The sequence below is a fragment of the Colossoma macropomum genome, unplaced genomic scaffold, assembly GCF_904425465.1.
Source record: "Colossoma macropomum unplaced genomic scaffold, Colossoma_macropomum, whole genome shotgun sequence".
NCBI lineage: Eukaryota > Metazoa > Chordata > Actinopteri > Characiformes > Serrasalmidae > Colossoma > Colossoma macropomum.
This window is the reverse complement of record NW_023494794.1, coordinates 4,716,566-4,740,925: the sequence shown is the minus strand read 5'-3', so window position 1 is coordinate 4,740,925 and position 24,360 is coordinate 4,716,566. Positions and strand designations below refer to the sequence as shown.

Sequence of the window (24,360 nt, the reverse complement as noted above, 5' to 3'; positions counted from 1 at the left end):
AGTCATTACTACTTTGCCATGCTGCTTAAAAGTAATTTTGTACTTACATATCAATTACATACACAATTACAATCAAATACATAATTTTAGTTTTATCCCTAGGTTTACTATTGTAGTTTTGCTATACATCCAATTTACCTTATCTAATCAAGAGTATATGCAATATATATAATAGCGTATGTGCTATTATGTTGCTGACAAATTTTAAATAATAAAAAATAAATAAACATTTAATGTAAGTTAATGTAAAGACATTTACTGTAAGTGATTGTGAAGCACTTGTATTTGTCTATTCTTCATGAAAGAAATCTTGTTCCATTAACTTCAATTCAAAGTAAAGAACCATATCAATGGCATAACTTTAGCAACCACTGTGGATACCACAGCAACTGCTTAGCAACACATTAGCAACCACCTTGGATATTATAGCAATGGCCTAGCAACACCTTAGCTACAACTGTTGATACAATAGCAATGGCTTAGAAACACTTAGCAACCACCTGGGATTGCACAGCATGGCTTAGCAACACCTTAGCAACCACCTGGGACAGCATAGCAACAGCTATGTCAAGCCAACTAAAAATTTATTCTCAAATGTTTCCCTTACTTGGCCAGGGCCCACAGTATTATTACATGACCCAAAGTATTATTACACACTTCTATAACCTAAGAATAGCTCAGCCAGATTTCATTGAGGTCCCTGTAGTTACTGAGTAATAAGCCTTAGTAGGTAATAAGACTAGGGTTTTAAGGGGTTAAATGAACACAGTCTAATCTCTGTTATGTATGTAATGTTCAATCAATTACCATGGACAATAATTTCAATACATGACTCTGAACATAAAACAACAGAAAACAGGCTCAAAATTCACTGAATAGACGTCTTTCATGACAAAACCTTGCATCTCTATTTTTATCATTTAAAAATTGCCCTTTAAAATATGTTCAAATGTCACAATAACTTTACCTATAGAAATAGACTAATATTATTCAGAAAAATAAACCTTTTCCATTAACCTCAATTCAAAGTTAAGAATATTTTTTTCTTCTCCTGTAAAGCATTCTCAGCTATTTTGGAGACACAAACTTTGTGCCAACAGTGATATAAACAAGTACATTAGTAAATAACTATCACATAGCAATTTCAATTTACATTCTGTGGGTTCAAGTCGGCACATCTGACTTTCAATGTCAAATAATGACAAAAACACAAAATGTAAATCACTTTCTAGAAGACACAGTTCATATCAAATCACACCATTTTTTATCACTAGCGATAACTACGACATCAAAAGGTAAAATGAGGTTAATCAGTGCTTTCATATGAAGGCATGTCAAGCATGAGAGGATTTCTATTAGAAAATTAACCTGAGAGAAACCTGGTTTTTAACAAATATGAAAGCCTGTGTTTAAATTGTGTGCAGTGAAATTGGTGTGTGGGCAGGAAATAGTTTAAATATGAAACTATGAAGAAACTTAGAGGAAGATACAAAAGAGTATTCATTTAATAGACTTTTTTGGAATTAAGGAGAAAGCTCGGTGGAACTGTTTAAGCTCATTTATGGCTTCTGACAAAGAACACATTGAGTTTCTCAGGGACTCTATTAAGGCGGTGTCAAGGAGATTAATCTGGACAGGCAGATGGACTAACAGCAGAGAGGGAAAAAAGAAAGACAGGATAGAAAGAAAGAAGAGAATGTGTGCGTGTGTGTTGGAATGTTCACTCCTGAATGAGGATCATTTCACAAGGCCAGAAAGTTGAGGTGAAATGTGAAAGGCTAGACTAAGGATAAGAGTGAGAACATATGTCTCAAATTGGTAGAACATAAACATTGTGACTTTATCCTGGATGAGGATCATTTCACAAGGTCAGAAAGTTAAGGTGAAAGGTTAGACAGAACACATGTTTCAGATTGGTAGAACATGAACATTGTGACTTTATCTGAGACAAAGAGACAGTAAGGAGATAACTTTTTTCCCCCAACATCTTGGGGCCCATTTGGATTTTCCTGGTTGCAGCTAATTAACAGCAGTTTAATTGGCATTGTTTTAGATGCAACATGTGCACTTTGCAAGTCAACCCTGACATTAAGATTAAAAGAATTATTGTTAAGTTGGTTTACCAAAGTCAACTTAATGTTCTTTGTTATCCTCTCATTCTTATTATTCTATGGCTTAAATACCATTTTCACATGTTGCAGTTTTCGAACAACATCTACATGACAATGTACATAAACTTTATAATAGCTACACCTACAACACCTTAGCAACCACCTGGGAAACCATAGCAATTGCCCTGCAAAAACTTAGCAATCACCTGAGAAACAACAGCAAAGGTTTAACAACACATTAATGACCACCTGGGATATTATAGCAATGGCCTAGCAACACCTTAGCAACCACTGTGTATACCATAGCAACTGCTTAACAACACCTTAGCAACTGCCTGGAATATCATAGCAATGGACTAGCAACACTTTCACTACCACCAGGGTTACTATAGCAATGGCCTAGTAACACCATGGCAACCACTGTGGAAACCATAAAAATGGCCTAGCAGCACTTAGCAAGCATCGGGGATACCATAACAACAGCCTAGCAACACCTTAGCAACCAGGTGTGATAGCATAACAATGGCCTTCAACATCTTAGCAACCAAATGGGATAGCATAGCAACAGCCTAGCAACACCTTAGCAACCACCTGGGATAGCACAGCAATGGCCACGGACAATAATTTCAACACATTACTCTTAATTTAGAAAACAACAGAAAACAGGCTCAACACTCACTTATTAGACAACTGGACAGTTGCTGAATTCTATTAATAAGCATTTATGCTAAATATCTGTGTTTTTGTAGAAAATTTTATGTATTCTTCAGTCAAAGATATTTTCAAATTAAGCTACATATCTAAACATATAATTTGTTCTTTCAAATGATGCATGCAGTTTTCCAGAAGCAGTGATGTAGGCTAATGGATACCAGTAAGCCTTAAGGAAATATTTAGGGAAAATTAGCCTTAACTAGTTCTTTATTGCTGTTCTAATGTCCTAAAGTTGGCAAAAAAACAAACAAAAAAAACAAAACAAAACAAAACAAACAAAAAAAACAACTTCATACGAACACCTTTAGTTAGATATTCTCTTATGTCTGTCTCTTACTAAGACTTATATTGTTAGAGAGTAACAACTGTATTTTCAACTTCAGCAGCTGTTCCATGGCTTCTATTCTAAGTCAACAAGTTTGCAGTACAGGTAAATGTGATGGAATTACTGTCTGTGCAAACCGATGTGCAACCAAAGATTAGGTTGAAAAACACTGAAGTATTCCATTAAGAAACTGGATTGGTCCTACAACGAGTCCCTGGGGCACTCCGCAGTAACTACCTCCTATTTGCTTGCCTAATACACTGACTAAGGATGTCTTTAATCCACTGGACTAGAGTCAAGTATCATGAATCCCACAGGCAAGATGCTTAGCCAGAGGACCAGAATGCCAACTGTTTTATTTTCATACTTTCATCCAGCCTTTTCACTCCTGGGTAATCTCTTCTAGCATGTCCACTGTTGAATGACCACATCTTAAAGCAATATGTAGCCCAATGAACGCAGCACCCTGTGACCACTTGTTGACGGAATGCACCTGGCGCATTCATAGCCTTTTGGCCACTGTATTGTTCTCATTAATGGAGTTTACACTCAGCTACGCTGCCAGAAACACTGAGGTGTATATACACTTACATTGTAGACTGGAGAACAAGGATGAGAAAGAAAAAAAAGAGCTTTGCTAGCACCCTGGAAATGTGTCCAAACTTTTTCTCTGAGGGATGAAAACTTATTTCTATTCAGAGCAATGTGTAAACAAGTAGAGGGAACAGAAATATCCCTCTGAACTCTCTTTCTCTCTCTCTCTCCTCCTTTCAGTAATGCTTGCTCTCTCTGTATAGACATCCTCCTCTTTCTCTGCATCAATCCTTTAATCTCCACAGAGCTCTCTTCCCCTCTCTCACTCTCTCTTTTCTATCTTTCAGTACCAATCCCTATAGCTCTTCTTTCTTTCTCTCTCTCTCTCTCTCTCTTGCTCTCTTTGAATGTCCAGTTGCACTCTCCCACCACTTTTTTTTACTCTATTGTTCACCTTCCCTCCTCTCTCCCTTTGAGTGCTCGACTGTGCATCAGGTAAAAACTTTTTCCCTAGAAAGTTTTGCTTTCTTGGCTAGTTAAGGCTTGGCGGAAACTCCTGGATGACGGTATGCCATGAATCATAAAGACAAACAACCACAGAACAGCAGGGTGAGAGAGAAAGAGAGAGAGAGAGAGACTGTGCAGTGATGCTGACTTTGCAGTGTAGCTTCATAGTTGCAAAGTTTGACCAAAACTGATGATAGTTGGCTATTCCTACATATAGACCTGCATAACATGGATCATCTAAACAGTGTAGGTAACTGTAGCACCATTATTTAGGGACATGATCAGTCATTTATTTCCTCCTTTCATAGCTTCATTTAGATGCAATTACTTCTTGTTCTGGATTATGGTAGTGGATATGTGATACATTTGCCTCAATTTGTTTGCTGTCTTTAGTTGTTTTTCACCTTTGGAAGTGTTTGAACATCTTGGTTTGCTTTGGCTCATTTGTGGTGTTTTGCATGTTTTAAGATGCGGTTACAGCAGGAGTTCCCCAAGGTGGCATTCTGGGGCCAATCTTGTTTGTTAATAAATAGGGGACATTGCATTGGTTAGCACAGGGGTTTCTTGGCACAATTGCTGAGGCAGTAGGGGGAACAAAAAATGCCCTCTTGGCCTACAGTCAAAAAGAAATGGCATGATTTAAAAGTGAATGAGAAGTAATGCTAGCTAACTAACATGAATAAAACAGAGTTATGTCCTATGGGGTGTGTTGCCACATTCATTTTGGAGTTGGTTGGCACATGTGCCAGCTTGCATATATGTAGGGCTATTGTCACACACAAATACCATATTATATATTAGTAAACAGCATACTAAATAAATAAACAAGAACGCAGTGCTGCAGTATGTCACTGCCTATTTTAAATTTACATTTACATGAAATTTGTAGCAGGCTGTTCTTGCCTCTAAGCTTGATAATAAGTGCATCTGTCTCAAGATGAAAAAAACAAAACTCTGATCACTAATCATTAGTCATTTTTTAACAAGATGATGTTTAGTCCTCAAATAAGTAATTATTGTTTATAATGTGATAAAAATAAAGGCTAATGAAAAAAAATAATTCATTTTATTTTTCTTCTTATTGTTCTTCAATAAAGCCAGTGATAAAAGAAAGTAAATAAATGAAAAGTAAAAAAAAAATCCTAACATTTAATTGGTTCAAAAATTGTTTTGGTTATCACTGAATATTTATATTTGTGGTTTGATTTAAATTAAAAGGTCTGATTATTTCTATTTGCTGCTTCCTTCTTTGAAACTATAGCGTGTCAACCATCCCCACAGCATATGTTCAACACCCCCATGTTGGGGCTGGTTGGGGCTCTTGTAACATCACTTCTCCATTCCTAAAGGAGTCGGTTGTATAAAAGCATATATGAATTGTTAATTCACATGAAATCTCACTTCAGATAATGTATTAAGCTCATGTACAATTACACTATATATCTGAAGTTAGACACCTGCTTTTCAAGTGTTTCTAGAATCAAGGGTATTAATTGGAAGTTCTACCCCATTTTTTGCAGCAACAGCCTCAATACTTTTGAGAAGGCTTTACACTAGATGTTGGAACATTGCTGTGAGGATTTGATTGCGCTCAGCCATAAGAGCATAAGTGAGGTCAGGTACTGATGTTGGGTGATTAGTTCTACCACTCCATCTCATCCCACAGAGCTCGATCGCTCCAGAGAACACCGTTTGCATAGTGATCTTAGGCTTGTGTGCAGCTGCTCAGCCATGGAAACCCATTTCATGAAGCTGCTGATGCAGTTATTGTGTTGATGTTGCTTCCAGAGGCAGTTTGGAACTCTGTAGTTAGTGATGCAACAGAGGATAGGTGATTTTTGTGCTCCATGCTTCAGCACTCGCCTCACTCTGAATTTGACTGGTCAGCAGCTGTGGCTCCTAGTCATTTTTATTTCACACTAATAACACTTACAGTTGACTAGGGCAGATCTAGCAGAGTAGAAATGCATACATGATATATTTGTAGAATTACATACATTTGAACAGTATAGCAAAATAACCATAATCATTGAAGGGGTGACTGCCGTTTGTCACACTTTCTAAGATTTTAAGCCCTTTTCCCAGCCATTTGAACATGTACCATGAGACTCTTTTGCAGGGCCATGAGTAAGACTATACATCTCTTAGTATGCTGGGAAAGTGAGGGTTGTTTTTGACATGATTAACCATGACAACATCATTATTATGCCATCATTATTAAAGACACTGTCATTATTACTTTAATTCAACCTGAGTAAGTCTCTTGAGGTTTGTCCTTATTTGAGCTCAACTGTTGATAAACCCCAAAGCCCATTTATGCCACTTGACTACACAGCTATAAGAGGAAGGTGAATGATGTCTGGATATATTGCATTTCATTCATAGTTTATAGAATATAGAAAGCTTATATAAAAGCTCTTGTGCATATTATTTCTTACTCACTTGTTTTTCTATCATGCAGAATGCATAAAGCTAATGGAGCCTCATTTGCTTCTTTCCAGCTATGATGCCCTATAGGAAGTGGGATTTTTTTCTGGCCAGCCAGTTTAACAGACGTTAGCAGACTTGTACTTTCAACACAAGAATCAAAGAATGCTTTCATTATCTGTGGAATCTGTAGCATGCATTCAGTTACTGTTGATGACAATTTTGTTGTGTTCCCTTGTACACTGCTTATACATAGGACATTTATAATAGATATTATATTTATAATAGAAACTGGTGGTTTCAGCAGCTCCCCTTTGGCCTTCTACTGTAAACATGTTTCACGTCAACATTTTTGGTTTCCAAGTACAGGAAAATTATTTTCCATGTTTACTGACTGTATACTACAGTTTAAAATTAGGTTCCAAAATACTGATCTATCTCTTAGCATATCAGAACGTTACACTGCGTTTACTGGTGGTAGGTGGTCAATGACAAAACAGATATTCCATTGTCTTCAATTAACGGAAAATTCTGTCACAACATCGTACCGCAGGGAACAGCAGAGCATTCCATCAGTTCAGTTTTCCCACCGCTGACTTCTGTGCCAACTGTGGCAGTGGAATAAACTGGATATTGATTTTTTTGGGAGCCATGAATTTCCCAAAGTCTCATTGTTCAGTATCAGTCCAGTAGTATCACCAAAAAAAAAAATACAGCCTGTTCCCACTGCTCTCCTCTGATAATCATCCATTTCTGCCATTGATGTTGCCAAAGTTTGCATGGCTGAATGCCACCTTCTGTCCTATACCGCTATGAGGCAAGGAACAACTTTTCAAACTTGTAAATGCTGCTTAATACAACGAGATGAAAGTGTAAAATCCTGGACTTTTTGTAGTCTCTTGCAATCAGGAAGAGGAGGACAAATTCAGAATGGCTTTCTCTAATGGAGACAAAATAATACTGTCATATCTAATCGCGTCAGAAACACCTCCTACGTTGCTAGAATGTGTTAAGAGGTCCAAAATACATGGAGAATGTTTTTCAGTGATTTTGCTCTTTAAGGTTTTCACAGTGACTCATAGGCATTGACAAAGTGAGTGCAAAGTGAAAGAGCAGGTGCTATACAACAATAATACACAGGTGTGTGAGTGTGTTAGCTTAGCCATTTCTAAATCTCTCTTTGAAGAAGACAAGTATTTACAGTTACCACATTAACCCACTACTTACTTCATCTAATCAGTCTTTCATTAAATTATATCATGTGTCCATGACATGACTGAAGTGCAGCAAAAGGTAACCAAATCTTTGTTCTACGTACTGTATTCTTATAGCCATAATAATAACAGTGACTTAAAAAAAGCAAGACCATCTTTTTATGTTTTACTGTATTAATGTTTATTTGTGTATGTCGATATCAAAAACTTTATAGCTCCTTTTTTAATTATTTACCACCATTTGAAAAATCTAGCTTCCCTTTCCAAGCTCTTAACTTTGAGTGACCATGATGAATGGACCAATAGAAATGCACATAAACATACAGTACTGTGCAAAAGTCTTAAGCACCTAAGCACCATCAACTTTAGCAGTAAGTGGGATTGTGCTTATATATCATATAGCTTATATATCATTAACATAAATGCAAATAAACATAAACCCAGTAAAAGTGACAATAAATAGTTTGAAATTTGGTTCCTGGATACTCTCAGCCATCACATGCATTTAATAAATTCCATGACTGGCACACTTTTAGACTCATTAGCCAAGCCAGGTATTGGATGATGACTGCAATTAATGTTGACCTGCCAAAAGGAGAGATAAGTGTACTTATCTGTATTAATGGCATTTGTTTAATTCAAATATTAGTGTTTTTCTGAGAATATAAATAATATTTTTTTTTATTCTAATGTTCACGAGTGACTATGATTTTGCACAGTATTGAACATTTATATACAGTGGAATTTATTTCTCTTGTAAAGTCAGACAAGGTTTGGACAATATTTCATCACAACAGTGACAGCAAAGGCACACGTCCCATGTAATACATAGTGTCACTGTCTTTTTTGCCTTCTTGACCACAGCCTCAGCTCCTTTAGACTATGTGAATATTTCATGATACACGGACGAAAAGAAATGCTGTTTTTTACATGAAAATTTAAGAACGTTTTCTTGTGAAGTTGACATTTTGGAGATACATAATTTTGTTAAGAAAGCCATCATATTTGTGTTTTTAATGGTTCATATTATTTATTAGTAACATTTATTTACATTTGCAAGGAGAAAGGTACTAAACAGTCCAGATATGAATGAACTATCATGGCACATACCCACCTATCACTGACATTTACAAGTACAGCTCACAGGTCATCATTATAATATACGAAATATTCCTTTGCCATTTTGCCCTGGTTCAGGCTAGGTAAACAACACCTAATTGTCAGAACCAATTGCTCTTTGAAATATTATTTACTTTGCAGAGGATGGAAGCAATCTTTGAAAGGTTAATTATTAGGGCACTTATTGGCTTAAAGTGCAAACGGCAGCAAAAGCTTAATTAGTGCTCATTTTTTCCTGCTCGTTTGCCTGATGGGTTCATTAAAGCCGCTGACTAATGAGAAACAGCGTTTTATGGCAAAATGAGCTTTGCTTTTCATTTGGAGCAGACATAGATGTAAGGGTAATAGAAGGATAATACCCCATAATACATGCCTAAAACAAATACATATAGGCACGTAAACACAAGGCTTTGGACATACACACATATCCATATAGCTAAGGAAGACTTGATAGAGATACAGATATGAAACATCTCTCTCTTACATTTCTATGTTCTGTTCCCTTTCACAGTTATTGATTAAGTTTCATTATTGATTAGATTAATAATTGAGTAACAATTATTTTGATGATTCACTAATTAGCAATTAAAAATAGACTTCACCGAATAATATTATCAGGAACAAAAACGCTGGGAAGAGAGTCCAGACAGTAAACATGACAGCCCTTATTTGTGATATTCAGCATATGTTCAAAACCGTTCATAAAGTTTCACAACTTTCATAGACATTTTTGTTACTCACAAGTTTTTTCATTATTCTTTCATTATTCATCAGTCTCTGGTTTAGCTGTATCACTAAACTGCGGTGGAAAAAGTACGGATGTACTTGATAAAATACTGCTGGAGTAAAGGTAAAAGTACTTATACTTGAGTAAAAGCAGAAATACTAATGGTAAAATACTAATTAAGTAATGTATTTGTACTTAAGTAATAGCGGCGATACTCGTGGTAAAATACTAGCTGTGTAAAGGTAAAAGTACTTGTACTTGAATAAAAGTAGAAATACTCTTATCAAAATACTACTTAAGTAAAATATTTGTATATTTGTATCTTAACAAAAGTGGAAGTGGAAATACTCTTGGTAGAATACTACTTGAGGAAAAATGAAAACACTCATGCTCGAGTAAAATAAAAGTAGAAATTTTCTTAGTAAAACACTGCTTGACTAACAATAAAAGAATTCTACGGAGGTCACTAACGAGAAAATAATTGTGAGGAGCAAAATCTGTCCCCGCAGTTTAGTAATCTGTACTCTCAGCTTATAAACTGTGCCCACGGATTTGTAAACTGCACTCTCAGTTAGCAAAACTGTACTGACTGATTTGTAAACTGTACTGTACTGAAATGATGCTCATGCACGTGATTTCAATTATTTCAATGTCAATTGCTCACTGGGCTATAAATAGCCAGCAATTCTTTGCTTAGTCAGGGTTTAACGTTATTCCTTTTAACATGCAATGTGCTCTCCAGGCTGAAACTCCATTCAGTCATCGCTGGCCGCATGGTGGGAGATTATTTTTGCCTCGTTTTAAACAAGTGCATTCACATAATACATTTACACAAAACACTCCAGTTGAGCAGTAAGGTTAAACTGTAATTTCATGAAATGTTAAAGCCGTTGATAACGGTGTATGTGAAAGGTACAGCACAATATCCTACCTACTTTCTAGTAATGTCTGCTTTATGTCACATTAATGTTACTTGCTTATATTTATCTTTTCATCTCTAAAGGTCGACACAGTTGTGTCGTCCAATTGCCTGCCCTCTTCCAGAAATGTCAAAAAAATTCTCAAAATAGTCATAAATGTGGCCTGTACTGTAGCTATGGAAGGTAGTGTGTGCTTTACACAGTTAGCTAACTAATCTGTGGGCACAGTTTCTAAAATTGAGAAAAGTAAAGAAAAATCGGAGGTCATGGAAATTAAATTCGAGAGTACAGTTTACAAATCTGTCGGTACAGAAAGTACAAAAGTACATGCTTGCAAATGTGTTCAAGTATTAAGAGTACTTTGCGTTATTGTAGATATTGTTGATGAACAATTTGTATCATGTATGTATTACACAGTAGTCATCTACACAGTAATTTCTATTTTATTTATCTGCATTTTTTCCGTTGTTACTTGTGCACATTTATATAATATAATAATAAAATTTTATTTTTACTCATAGTATTTTACCAAAAGTATTTATATATACTTTTACTCAAGTACAGATCTGCTGTAACTCGCATCTACTCTGAGTGTGTGTAAATTTCAGTGTAGTCAATTTGGACAATAATTGTGCTTAAATGATAAAATGATAGAATCATTATCATCATCAATAATATCAAGAATAAAAGTCTATGATAATACATAATATTTAATATGGTAATATTTGTACTAAATATTCACGTAAAACATTCTTCCAGTCTGAATACTGCTGACATGTAATTTGGAAATATTACATTGAAACGTATAGACTTGGATCTTAATTAGGTCATTAGTCAGTCTATTGGGTTGTATGTTGATCGCTTGCACATGAAAGAGTATTCCATGTCCTGGTGAATTTTTTCATGGAGCACAGCCAACAGTTCATGAGCCTGTTTATTGGCTTACACTTGCTTAAATTAGGGCAGGTTTCATGTAAGTGTATGTCAGGATTTCTTTATTTGCTCACTGTTGCAAAACCTGTAAGAATTAAGATGTGCTTTATTTAATTACAGCCAGCTCCATAATTATTGGCACGTTTGGTAAAGATGGGATAAAAAGGTGATGGTCAAAAGGTCTTTTTGATTAATTAGATCAATCTCACACTGGACATATGAGAGAGCTTTAACTAGTCATGTGTACTATAACCGTTGAAAGTCTTCCCATAACCATTATACTGTTGTGCCAAGAAGACTCTCGATCACCTCATGCTGTCTAGTCTATTGCATAAAGTAGTCCACTTTGTTTTTGAGGCAGCAGACATAAAAGAATGTTTAACTCGGTCAGCTGCATCAAACAATGTCATGATTGGGGTCTTGTATAGGAAGTAAGCTGTCCACCAGGGGTTTAAAAAATGTTTCTTGTGAAACGACATCGTAGATTACCAAGCCACTATAAACCTACAAAAAATAGGTTTACTTAAGCATCTAAAATGGTTTTATTTGAAAACATACATAAAGTAGGACATATACTGAAACGGAAGTCTAAAATTATACTATTTATTAATTATACCATGACTTAAATTTTTGTTCAAACCATTTACTACTATTTCTAACCTTTAATTAAAGCAAAATAAGTCTAAGAAAACAAAAACATGTCACAGTTATTGGTACCCCTAAAAATTCTTAAGATCAATATATAAGAGAAGCATGTTCCCATGTATATTTAAGTTCAAATTCCTCTGCAGTCTGTCTATGCAGAACCCTGTGACTTATTTCACCAGGCTATGAATATAAGACACAAAGGCCAAATTCCATTAGTCATTCATCAACATGGGGAAGATTAGAAAATATGCAAATGAAATAAGAAAAAAAATTTGACCTTCATAAATCAAGCAATGGCTATAAAAAAGAAAAAAGCTTCAGGCCTGAAAATGGCCATGTCTGCTGCTAAGGCATTAATTGAGAAGTTTAAAACAACCAGAGCTGTAGTGAATCTGCCTGAGAGAAGACACATGTTCATTTTACCCCGATGCACAATGAAAGGAGGATGGTTACAGAGGGATACAGTTCTCCAAGGATCATTTCAGATTTTCAGAAGATAGTAGCATTTTGGGTTCTCCAAATTTTTTAGATGCCACCTCCATTAGAAAGTATTTAAAATACATGTCAGAACAAAGCCTTTTCCCATTCAACCACAAACCTAAGCTCCCAGAGTTTGCTAGACACTTTAGACAACTTTGACTGGAATGGGTTCAGTGGCCAGTCAGATGAAAGAAAAATAGAGCTTTTTGGCATCAAATACTCAAAGTGGGTTTTGTGTAAAAAGGAAGAAGGTTAAACAGAAAAGAATCCCATGCCTACTGTTAAGTAAGGTGGAGGATCTGTGGTGTTTTGGAGCTGTTTTTCCTCCAAAGGTCTTGAGAACCTTTTTTTGTAGGATAAATGGCATCATGTGCTGTGGATTCCATGAAGTACCAGGGTATTGTAAATAAAAATGTAGTTGTCTGCCAAAATGTTAAACTGGGTCATGGTTATATCTTTCAGCTGGGCAGTGAGACAGAAACATGCATCCATATCCATCAGTAATGGTTCACTGACCACAGAATCAAGCTTTTGACATGACCATCCTAGTCCCTCGAACTAAACTCCACTGAAAACCTGTTGGGTGAACTGAAGAGGACAGTCTAAAAGAAAGGACCTAGGACCCTGGAGGATCTGGAAAGGTTCTGTATTATAGGAGAAGACTCATTGCTGTTTTGCTAGCTAAAGTACTAAATGTAAGGATGCCAGTAATTACATTTGGACAACCAAATTTTCCTCAATTAAATGTTAGATTTTCTCCAAATGTTCAGTATGAAATAGAGCAAATTAACCAGAAAGACTTTTTTTTACCCATCTTTGACACATAAGGAACTATGTAATTTTACTGTGCTTTATCTTTAGCTCTATTCCACTATCTGCCATTTTGTCTGTCTGTTGCTTCATTATATAAAACTTTATTTTTATCTATACGGTTCATTTAATATGAATCCATACCACCGCCACCACCAACTGTTCTTGGCCTCCAATCTTGGCGGATCTACTGAATTAAGGAAGAGACTTGTCCCCCATTGCAAACTTAATAACTTTTTTAATTTGATTGCTTAAGTTCACGGTGCCCTCGCTTCTTTTGTATGCCTCCCATTCTCATTCGCATTCAATGCTGGCATTCCAATTTAACACCCAGCTCTCCAGCCTCACCCAGAGAGAGTGAGCGAGAGAGCAAGAGAGGAGGAGAGAGAGCACGCGCAGCATTTTAATGGATGACTGAACAAATTAAATTTGAATTCATGGAGCAGCTTTCATCTTCAGTGTGAGGCTTTTTTCTTTTTTTGCGGAGAGCGGAAAAAACCTATAATAATGTCGTACAAACTCGCAAACAGGCCCCCTTTGAAGTAATCCATTACTTCTGCGGAAACATCTAAGCACCCGGTTACAAGGTGAGTGTTTGTTATTCCAGCCAATTTATTTTGTAATGATGAATTGAGGAAAAACATGCATATATTAGCATACCTACACCCAGCCATGCAGCCATCAAGATAAACAATATTGGCCTGGGGAAGATGAATGGAAAACAGCAGAAAGGACTGCAGGAGCTCAATGGAGTCGAACGAAAAACAAAGATGATAGCAACACATAGAACAGCAAGGAACGAAATAAGATCTCTTAGTGAGGATGATTTTTCATAAGTCAGGACTCAATAGATAATCTCAATCAAGAGTCATTTGGAGTAATTTAGGCTTGATTTGTGCCTGCAAAGCTGGACCACAGAGTTAGGCTGGGCCTCTGCTGGAAATTGTATGTCAGGCTATTAGTAAAGTTGAAATTACAGGGCACAAAAATGAAAGAAAAAAAAGAAAAAAAAATTCCCGATAAAAGTAGCATGAAAAAGCAGCATATTTTGGATTCATGAAGGTTGTAATGGTTGTGAACACATTTGCATGATCACCATGATCATCCATTCATTCTACAGCAGTTTAGTTGCCTATGCTGAAGTGATAAGGAGTGTTGTCCCTGCAGACACTCTGTAGGTAATGGAGTGGAATACGTGTGGAAAAAACATTGTGCTGTTTATTGTGTCTTTGTACAGTAGTATTGCATTCCAAAGCCTTCATTGGGGTTTCCTGAAGACTTTGGGTTGAACTGAACAGTTTGTTCTCTTTTTGTACAAAGCACATTACAGGACAGCCAATCAGAATATATACACACATACTACAATGCCAAAAGACCATCACACCTATATGAGCATCCCATGTTGGGTATCGCATTTCAAAATCAAATACAAAATTGGTTCTGACTTTGAGGCTATAACAGCCTCTGCTCTTCTGAAAAGGCTTTCCACAAGATTTTGAGTGAGTTTGTGGGAATTTGTGCCCATTCAGTCAAAAGAGCATTTGTGAGGTCAGGCACTGATGCTGGATGAGAAGGTCTGGCTCACAATCGACATTCCAATCATCCCAAAGGTGTTCAGTGGGGATGAGGTCTGGAACTCTGTGCAGGCCACTGGAGTTCCTCCACACCAAACTCATTAAACCATGTGTTTATAGAGCTCACTTTGTTCAAAGTGACACAGTCATGCTGGAATAGGAACAAGAGCATTCCTCAAAATGCTGCTACAAAGTTGGAAGCATATCATTGTCTAAAAAATGTTTTTCCACTGAAACTGTTGTGGATAATATGACTGTATTTTATCATCATTGTGATAAACTATGTCACAATGTGTTTTTCTGAGCTTATCATGGATATTATTAACTACATGTTTCATTACAGAGTGAGCACAATTTGGCCTGTTTAATTGGATTTAGTGCAATGCTGTTGGTGAAACATTTAATAAAAATCATTATAGTTGTAGGTTTAATTGTTGTTAGTTATTATTATTATTATTATTATTATTATTATTATTATATTTTTATATGTGGCACTGCAGGTTCCATTTGGTCTATCTTTGTGTATCATGAAAATGTCTTGAAGTATCATGATATAATATTTTTGCCATATCGTCCACCCCTAACTGGAACTAAGGAACTAATCCTGAAAAACAGCCCGGACCATCATTCCAGACCAGATTCATCTATCAGACTGCCACGTAGTGAAGCATGTTTGATCATGCCAGAGCACACTTTCCACTGCCCCAGAGTCCAGTGGCAGCGTGTTTTACACCACTCCAGCTGTAACTCTGTAGTAAGTGATGCAACAGAGGACAGGTGATTTACACGCTTCAATGTTCGGCGGCAGGCTCTGTGAGTTTGCGTGGTCTACCTGAGCCACTGAACTGAGCTGTCGTTGCCCCTAGATGCTTCCGTTTCACTAGAGCAGATCCAGAAGGGTAGAAATTTTGTGAACTGACTTGTGGCAAAGATGGCATCCTATAACAGTGCCATGTTTAAAGTCACTGAGCTCTTCAGTACGACCCATTCTACTGCCAATGTTTGTCTATGGAGACTGCATGGCTATGTGCTTGATTTTATACACCTGTTAGTAAGAGGTGTGGTTGAAACATCTGACTACAATAATTAGGAGTAATTATACTGTTTGGCCATACAGTGTACAGCGGTCCAATAGTTACAACAAAAACAGCCCATTTAATTCTAAAGGATAAATAGAAGCTGGAAAAGGTCAAGTAAAAAATAGATTGTGACTATTCCTGGTAAACCGGCAAGCAAGAAAAATGTAGAGTATGTTCCCCTCTAATATTTGGCAATAGGTAATGTAATCACTTCCAGTGGGGCGTGCTAAAGCTCATTGTTTATTCCTCTTGGAAAAAAGTGATATTCAGTGTTAGCCAGTAAGCTATGACTGTTTAATTTTTGTTGTCGAGGGATATCTTGCTCCAATTTGTTAAACAAGCGTGTATTTGCACCAACCACAGCCAATCAACATCCGCTTTATTATGCTCCCTCAGCCAGTTTCAGACTTGGACGTGAAAGCTGGCTGACTTTCCAGTCTTTTCAACAGCTTTGGCCAGATTTTAGTGACAATGGAATCTCCAGCCAGACTCTGACCCAACTGATGTCTGGCCAATGTAAATGAGGCAATACACTGGTGTGTACAACACATTGGTCTACTCTAGGAAAGAACATTGTGAATGTGTTCATATTTTCAATATTAAAACCAGTGTTTGTTTCTGTTTTATGTGTTGGTTGTGATGAGACTAAGTGAATGCCTATTGTGTATCATGGCAATAAACTTGAGTTGAATTGACTACCTATGTAACAGTATACCTGTCCTGGATCTGCCCTTTCACCACCTTCATGTTTTCTCCCCTGTCACACCTGATCATTATTGTTTCCACCTATGTTTTGTTTGCCTTCCTTTCCTGATGTTTATAGTCTTATCCTGCTGTATGTGTGCTTTTCATTGTACTCTGTGTTCTGTATTTAATCCTCAGAGATCCATACATTAAATTTGTACATATATATACATACACACACAAATGCTCTGGGGTGTTTTTTAGGATGTTCTAAAGGTCATTTTCTCATTGTGAGTTAACACACTTTTGCTTCACCTGACATTAGGTAATGTATTTTATACATAAACAGTATGAATCCTATGAATATTTGTATAGTATATGTAATAGAAATATGTAATATTTATATAGTAAATGTAATAGGAAAGACAAAACCCTGCAGTTTCATGCATCTCCAAAAAACCTGATCCAGCTCATACAAGGCTTTGTAATTAACTGACGATCTGTATTAAGTTGTTAGTACTGAGTTGTTGTAAATGTTCCAGACAGGGGATCTGCGAGACTAGAGTTGGACTTGTTCATTCTAATGGACCGCATGGGGCTGTTGTGTGAATGCTGAAGAGGTGAAAATTGAGGCCCATTGTTGCATTTGCAACATTCACAAAAAATGCCTCAAAATTGTGTAGATAGATCTTTAAATTATTTGTTGTATTTTTTTATCTTTACACACAGTAACAATGAAGAAAAATAGCTACTTGAATAACCACTTACTTGAAGTTGCCAAATATGCTCTAGAACACAGAGCAGTGATGCTGTGGTACAGTTCTGAGAGTGTTCTGTTGGGATAAGTAGTCTTACGAAACATCTAGTCAGAACTAAGCATAAATAATGCTTTAACAATTGCAACAGAGGGTCTTGGAGGGTTAGTAAATCCTAACCGTATGCCTAAAATAAACACTTTTGTGACAACCTAGCATGTACAAGACCCTCAACCATTAGTTTAGAGTGAACTCTAACACTGAATGACCCAGTTTACTGTTTAATCATAGTTGATGTACATAATTACGAGTCCTAACAAATCACAAGCCCAAATTGTTTGTTCCTCCCCCAGCTTTTAAATGAAACTATGCATTTCTGCTAGGGTGGTCTTACTGTCTTTCAATCTGAGCAATCTAGTAAGTGAAAGCAAACTAGTCAGGGGAAGCTACTCTAGCAGGCATATCCTACTATGATAAATAACCTGTTCTTGCCCACAAATGCATTCTTATCACTAACTGGATGAGCTTTATAAAAAAAACACCACCAGAAAACCCTTTCAACATCAAAATAAAATGTAGAATGCAACTGTGAATATATAGTATAAGGTCACACTGTTAGAAGTATTGTTTTTTATTTAGTTGTGAAGGTATGCTGCTAGACTGGTCACCAGCAAAACCAGCATATGTTGTATTTTGGATGCTGGTATGTTAGTCAACAGCAATAACAGCATCTTGTCAGTGTCCAAAAAAAAAATCTGAATTTTTATGTTCTATTTTTCTACTTCAGTTGAGCACAATGGCTGAGTGAAACTTTTATGATTGGACAAATATGCTTCAAAATTGTTTTCAATAAAATCTCTTCACATTAACTTACATTAAAAGTAAAGATCGTTCTTGCCTTCTTCTGTACAGTTGACATTTTAACACCTGTTTTTTGAACAGTGTTTTGAAAGTTGGTATGCTGGTCAACCAGCATGACCGTGCTGAGTGACCACACAAACCAGCACCAGAACTGCATTCGACCAGTATAAACCAGCATAGACCAGCTTAGACCAGCATGGAATTCATGCCCTGCTTTTTTAAGCAGGGGTGGTGGCAAATTTATCATTGCTGTTTCCAACTTGCTCAGTTTTAATAACACAGCCCAACTCAGTAAAATAGGTTTTTAAATTGGAAACTTAATGTTTTGTAGCCAATCAAAACTAAATTTATTCAGTTAAATGTCATTTTAACAAACATTCTGTAAAGACTGTCCAACCTAGCAACGAGCCAAAAAGAATGCATTTATGGGCTGAGTATGTTAAAAAGCGCCAATATTTCAGAACCCTATTTTGTTATAGCTCCATAATTCCAACTCTTTCTTAGCATACAGCAAGCTGTGAATATGAAATATGAGCAATGTGAATGCAGATCAATATACTGTTCGCAGCTGCCCAACACTGTAATGTCTGTTGCTTCTTAAAAGTGCTGCATCATGGTTGTTGAAGCAAAACTTTATAATGAACTGTTTATGACTAATATGAGACAGATACATTAAAGCCCAGTAAAATGTCCACAGACAATAGATCATGAAAGTTCTGGAATAAGGGAGATGTATTAGTCATGCTGGAAGACAGAAGGGGAGGCTAGAGAGTGTCTCTCTAGAGGGCTAAACCACTGAACACTTACACAAAGGGGCCAGCTGGATGGGTGACAGAATGGATGCTGCATTGCTGTAAGCACTGCATGTAAAACTAGTCTTTAATTGTTATTAATGAATTAAAGGTTTTAATTAAGAAAAGCTTTCTTGGGGGTCCTTCGAATCATCCTAAACTCTCTTTCTCCTTACAGCGCTTCTATGTGATACTGATCCAAATATGTATATGGTAAAACATAAATAATAAGTATAATAAGTATAGTAATAAGTCATACATGAGTAATAAAAAATAACATTATTATCCAGTAACAGAGATTTCAAGTTAAAGTTTCTGTCCAGGATAATAATTTTTTCAGCTGGGTTTTTGTAGATGTCAGAGACGTATCTCGAGCGTAGATGGTCAGAGACGTATCTCGAGCTCATTTATGCATAAGTGTACATGGAATGCGCTTTTAATATCTGTATATAATAACATGAATGGAAATGCGTCCACTGAGTGCTTACTAGCAGGTGCCTTCATGCCCTCCAGGCAGTTGAAAGTGTCCAAGCCAGGGGTCAGCAACACGTGGCTATTTTACTGTCCTGTTGCGGCTCCACAGCAGAATTAGATTTTAAGGTAAAAATAAAATAGTCCTCCTTTGCAGTAAAATAAAGCCCTGCTGATCGACACAGTTTTAACAATAAATGGTCTTAAACACTGGAGTTAATGTAGCCTATAACTGCTAATTCACCCTTTAACCCTGAAGATCGGTGCGCAGACTGCTGGTCACACAGCAACGCAGACAATAGTCTCGCCTAGCTAGTATCTAATGAAAAGGCAAAGAGAAATTTGGGGACAGATAGACTTATTTGTGTTTATAAGCACTCATCTAGTTTCCTGATATATTTAAAACATCTGCGAAGAGAAACTGTCAAACACTAAAAATTTGCGAAGCTGAAGTCAGCTTCTCATTCGCCAACTTCTTATTCAAATTGTGCCATTGCAGCAGTTACACCATTTAAGGTGGAACGGAAAAATTTGAACAAGGAGCTGGCGAATAGGAAGCTGACTTCACATCGAATGTCGAATGTTAAGAGACATTTTATAAGAAACTGTTTCCAATTTTGCAGAAAAGCAGCCTGACAGAGATGTGAGAAAAGCAGCTATAGCTGAGCTAAGGCTTAAAGCAGAGTAAAGTAAATCTGCATTTCCATTTATATTTTTATCTTGTGCTAGTACATTAGCACATACTGATACATATTCACAGCTAAGATAGTAAAACATTACTTTAATAAAATAGACATAATATTGTTGTGGCTCTCAAGGTGGTTTGATTTTTATTGAAAGGACAGAATGGCTCTTCTTAGCATTTTGGTTGCCAACCGCTGGTCCAAGCCAAGCTTGTCCACTCATATCGTAATGGGGAAAAGGGTAAACAAAAGTAAAATGGAGATGATATACGTAGGAAAGGTACAGTTGGACCTCATCTAGTCACACTGGGGACATTTTTTTGAAAAGTGTAAATGGAAACGGGCCAAAGTTTTTCAAATTATGATCCGGACATAAAACACTTGTTAAGGCAATTTGTAAACAGGCTCTTAGTTGACATCTTAATTACTTCATTGCTCAGAAAATGTAAAAATTATGTAATTCCCCTTTAAATCTCCAGAATGTCCAGCTATATTTTAATGTTCTTTACATATTAAAGCAAACGCAACAACAGCATTTAGAAATCACATTATTAAAAACAAGAGTGAATTCAGGGTTTTGCAGTGACCGTAGGGGACATTTAAATATGGTATATGGCTTAAAACTATTAGCATGTTAGGTTAGCATTTTGTGTCAAAAAAGAATGGTCTGCACTCTTTTAGCCCAGGCTGGGACATTTAACCAAAAAGACAACCTAAAGATGCAACCAAATGGACCAACAGAGAGTTCATGAGGGGGATTAGCACAGCAAATATAGGCATAATCAAACTGAGAAGGCCTTTTTCCTTTTCTTAGAGCAGCTCTTTTTTTATTCCTGGATTACTCTCGGCATAGAAGCTCGACCCAGGGGGTCCTTGTGTCTCTTGTCATCCGATTCCAAGTTCAAACATCCTCTCTTTTCTCCTCTCCCCTCGCAATTCTTTCCGTTCAGGCATTCGGCAGGGGTTTGAACGAAAAGAGGTTTAAAGAGGGAAAGAATGATGGCTGGGAAAAAAATAAAGTGTTTTGAACATGGATTGCGCAGTAGGGGAAACACTTACAACCGGATTAAAATGCTAATATTACAGGCAGGATGCAGGCCTGGTGCTTCTAAAGCGGATGAAATATGGAGGCTTTGATGCAGACTTATGGAGAATATGTCCAGCTGTGTGCTGTGAGTCACAAGCAGACATGCTTTGTTGACAATTAAGACAAGGTTAAGGAAGGTTTGGGTTTATTGGAGGTTTGGACTAGGAGCGTGTGCATTAATGCAGCGGCAAAATAATGACATGATTCAGCAGTGAAGCTCTCTTAATAGAAGCAATTTATGGAAGCTAAACCGCATGACTTAAATTAGCATGTGAAGCCTCTATGTTTCTTTCATTTTTCTGCAGCTGTCTATTATTTTGATGGTCATGGTAGCAGAACATTATTTTTTTTGGGGCTGACTGATTTGTTCGTGACTTCAATGGCTCAGTAAGTGCTCCTGTACAAATGACCTCTTTCAAAGTCACATCACATCTGTACATATACATGTACAGCATGTCATGTTGGCTCTATAATGGCAATCAAACTTATAATCTCCAGGTGATGCCACAACCTATTGCTTTTCATGGCTGTCTCCGATTTGGGAGCAATTCTCAGCACTGACATCAGTTTTCGCATTATATGAACATCGGACTTGATTCTTTTCTGGCAAAGAAAAACGTCACACTGAAGTCTTTAAACTAGCAAAATTACTGTTCCAAACAGTGAAGCCACATTGCTACGACAATGAGTATCAGAATGCCTTTAAGCCCCTACGTTACAATAACACACCGCAAATAGCCAAAAAATATTTCTAGCATCATTTTCAGCCGTTAGAAATCTTAAAAGAATTTGCACTACTAAGGAAAAAAATATTGACTAACACTTTGCATGTTACACAAGATTTGACCCCCCCCCCCACCACCACCACCAACGCTTCAAAAGCTACATAGTAAATGAATGAATGAAATAAAATGAATGGGAGCTTATTCAGTTAAGTGCTTAACAATTAGCCTTATTTTGAATGCCCCCACGTGGTTAGGGCTGGTATGGCATGCTGTTTGTTAGCCAGTTAGCTTAAAGACAAGTGAAGGTAGAAACATTTTTTGGCTGTTTTTGATATACAGGAAATAAATAAATAAATAAATAAATAAATAAATAAATAAATGCTGGTCACATGGCAACACAGACAACAGTCTTGCTAAGCTAGCATCTACAAATGGCAAAGACAAAGATTATAGAAGAACATGGATAATTTAGAGACTATTTGTATTTATAAGCACTACAGCTTGTTTTCGCATATGTTTAATCTGCAACGACAAGCTGTCAAATGTTAAAAAGTCATGAAGCTAAAGTCAGTTTCTCGTTTGCCAGCTTCTTGTTCGAATTTTCCCATTACACCTTAAAAGATGCAGCAGTTACATTCTAATGCTTCAGGCACCATATAAGGTATAATGGAAAAAATTCTAAAAAAAGACTGACTTCAGTCTTGTAAAAAAAAACAAAAAATTCAAAGGTTGAGAGACATTTTACAAGAACCTATTTCACTTTTTGAAAACATTTCCTGTCAGAGATGTGAGAAAAGTGGCTTTAGCTGAGCTAGGGCTTAAAGCAGAGCAAAGCAAGTCGGCGTTTTCGTTTATATTTTTTAACCTATACTAGTACATTAGCACATAGCACATACTGACACATATTTACAGCCAAGATTGTACAATGGACATAAAATGTGGTGGCTTCCAAAGTAATTTGATTTTTGTTGAAAGAGCAAAATGGCTATTCTTAAAATTTGGGTTGCCGACCCCTGATTTAGACCAACTACTAATGAAAAAAAACTGAAGCTATGCAGCTGCTTTCGTCTCTGCTGTGATGACGCATCTGATTAAGGCAGTACTTCGACGCTGTCAAGAGTGCATCAAAAAGTTTTAGTGTTCATGCCACAAATGCTATGTGGTCATATGCATTCCTGGCCACCTTCGATTGTGGTTTTAGTGATTGTATCACAATATATCTCCAAGATGAATTGTACCCTATTCACACTTGTACTCAGCGCTGTCCACTTATGATCAGATTACCCAAGATACATGTTATTTCCAAGTGTGATCAGGGCCTTAGACTCAGCAACACATCATATATTTACTATATACTATATATATCTTAGCCTTCAGGCTTTTCATTTGACATCAATAACTTCCTGTCTTTTCAAATGTATACTTGGTGCAGCTGTAGCCGGTGGTAGAGACATTACAGTCAGGGCCAGATTTAGATCATTTGGTGCCCTTGGGCAGTGGCACTATGGTATCTCATCCCCATGAATCCACTGATAATAACCAAAGACCTTTTGCTGAATAGGTGTTATGATGTTTTTTGCTGAAGTTCTAAAGTTCCAGAGTTAAGTCCTCAGCTAAGGCCTTGTCAAGATCGGTTAGGTATCCCAATGAGAGGACATCAGCTCACTCGCAAAGATCACTATTGTCACAATGCACATCAAGTAAGATGCCGAAAAGAAAACAATCCCAGAGACGTCACTGTCTACCAGATTTACAGAATGATGTTTTTTGTACCTTTATGGCTGGATAGTCAGGCTGACTCTTGTCATGTGTGAATAGATTCAAAGTAGATTGAATGTTTCATTTCAATCATTTAACCCCTTAAAATCCCAGCGTTATACATACTACGGCTTATCATTCAGTAACTACAAGGAATTCAATGCAAACTGGTTAAGCTATTCTTAGGTTATAGAAGTGTGTATTTACGCAACACACACTACCATGTTAGAGTCAGCATGGTTCATGGAGGTCTCTTTCCATTGATGGACAGGGTAGAGGCCAGGGTTGGGAAGCTACAGAAAAATTAGTGGTTAGCTACTTTTTTTCCCAAAATTTATAGCTAGCAACAATTTAGCCACTTTTCCAGAAAAGGTAGTGGCTACTTTTCAGCTACTTTTTGAAAAGTAGTGCGCTACTTTTTAG

The 24,360-nt window shown here is 36.8% G+C and overlaps 1 protein-coding gene across 1 annotated transcript in view; it reads right to left on the bottom strand.

Annotated features, from left to right (window-relative positions):
• Positions 1–24,360, bottom strand: part of lamc3 (laminin, gamma 3) — a 193,949-nt gene that overhangs the window by 128,627 nt on the left and 40,962 nt on the right.